The sequence below is a fragment of the Amborella trichopoda genome, chromosome 12 (assembly GCF_054954075.1).
Source record: "Amborella trichopoda isolate Santa Cruz 75 chromosome 12, AtrichopodaSantaCruz75HAP2 v2.0, whole genome shotgun sequence".
Lineage (NCBI taxonomy): Eukaryota > Viridiplantae > Streptophyta > Magnoliopsida > Amborellales > Amborellaceae > Amborella > Amborella trichopoda.
The window spans coordinates 36,309,479-36,311,569 of NC_142347.1; the positions used below are offsets into that span (position 1 = coordinate 36,309,479).

The 2,091-nt window shown below is 29.5% G+C and overlaps 1 non-coding gene across 1 annotated transcript; it reads left to right on the top strand.

Moving 5' to 3' along the window:
* Nucleotides 1-947: 947 nt before the first annotated feature.
* LOC148779556 (small nucleolar RNA U3) lies at nucleotides 948-1,143 on the top strand. The gene has a single exon (XR_016046634.1). It is a non-coding gene; the product is annotated as a small nucleolar RNA U3 (small nucleolar RNA).
* Nucleotides 1,144-2,091: the final 948 nt, after the last annotated feature.

Consider the following 2,091-nt stretch of genomic DNA (forward strand, 5'->3'; position numbering starts at 1 on the left):
AGTATTAAAGTGAGTCCACCCTTCCAAAATTCATCTTAAAGATGGAATTTGAATAAAAAAAATAAGTTTAACATTAACATGAACCCAAAAAAAAAAGATTGATTGAGCCTTAAAAGAAAGTATTTTGTATTTATTTTTATCGACAAATGATAAGATTCGTGAGAGCATACAGATATTGAATGGGGAGAAAAGAGGAGAGAACACAACCTTTACGTGGTTCAGGCCGAAGCCTTACGTCCACGGATCCAAAGCCCAAACGGGCTACATCTTTATTTATTTTTGGATGAATATTTTACATCAATAAGTACCTCAATATATAGAGGAAATCACACAATTATAAGAGACAAATATAGTATAACTCGTAAAGACAAACTTGGATTGAAACATAAATGGATTCCTAGGGTGTGTTTCCGGTCCTTAATCTTGAAAATGGATTAGCTAAATTATACTATTTTAAAATTACCTATAAATGTCTCAAAAATCAAGGGAGATAAATTAAAAAATAAGCACACAATTCAATATGATTTGAAAATTTTATTTTTAATTTTTCTAATGGACCAATATTGTACAAAAGTAACCACCATATATGAAATTTTGGATTCTCAATTTTCCTTAAGACAACAGAAAAAAAAATTCCAATAGTTCACATAAAAAATCCAGGACTAAACTATCATTTATAGCAACAAACTTGAGTTTTGTGGGTTCAACCCCAGGAGGCAAAAAATAAATATAAATAAAGGACAACAAACACCAGAAATATTCATACAAAAATAACCTCAAAAAGCTATAACTAGAAAAGAAAACAGAAAAAATTTCAAAAGAAAACCCTATACCTAGAAAAGAAAAAAAGAAAAAATTTAAACAAAAAACCCTATACCTAGAAAAGAAAAAACGGAATTTTTTTTCTACAAAATCATTTATTCTACCATAAGATCACAAATTACATTCCGACCTTACTTGAACAGGATCTGTTCTATTGGTTGTACGTCTTTTTCCATTGACACAATGGAGACGCACAACAATCTGTAAGACGACATAGCCACGTGGCTAGAGTGTGAATAGGACCTCACCGGGCTTCATTAGCCCAAGATGATCGCTGTCAGAACCAACGGCTGATGAGATGGCCATGTCGTCTGACAGACCATAAAAAACCATTTTCTTTTTTTGTTAAAAAATAAAAATAAAAGTAAACAAAATCACAAATTATATTTGAGTGTTTATTTTTAAGATGACGTTTTTATAAGGCCTAGGCTTTATGAAAACCAAATGAAGCCTCACCTTAAATTCTCATCTAGAAAGAACTTTCCATCACGGAAACTCCATGATGGCTCTAATATCAATTTTCAATACCAAAAATAAAATTTGAAACTAAAAAAAGCATACAAATCCTTGGGATCTTTAAACAATTGTTTTTAGGACAAAATAGAGGGTCTAGGTAATTTTTTAACATTATACATTGTTTTTTGGGTTTGAAATACTATTTTTTTCACAATCATAATTTTTAAGTCAAAATGATCTATTTAAAGGTTTTTCATTGCTTGAATTACAATTTCGGATGAGTTATTTGGTGAAGCTTTACTTTGATAGGGCTGCAGCCCGATCAAACCATTTCCCTTATTTTTAAATTTCTATTTAAATAAAGTACATGATCAAAAAATATTAAGTGTAAATTACAATCAGATATCAAATAATTACCTAAAATACAAAATGATCCGATTGTAAGTAGATATTGTAAGGAAGGTCGGTCAATCCACATCCTCTTATTTTTTTACAAACTTGCGTCTCTGTCCGCAGCTAAAATCCTTCAATACCAAGTATTGTTATAAACTCATAACTCTAAAAAATTCTCACAAAATTTCAGCCATCTATCATATTTAATCTTAGCCACACATTATTAACTTAAAAAAAATGACTAAACTTGTCTCTAATGGTCATATTCCCCTTCTTGCCCGGCCACATTATATTTTTAATGTAGTTTTGCATTAAAAATATATTTTTAATTTTTTAAATTTTTAATGCAAAAAATACATGTTGTTAAACTATATTATCATGACGAATTAAAGTGAATAACATTGTAAAAAAAATCGTGGC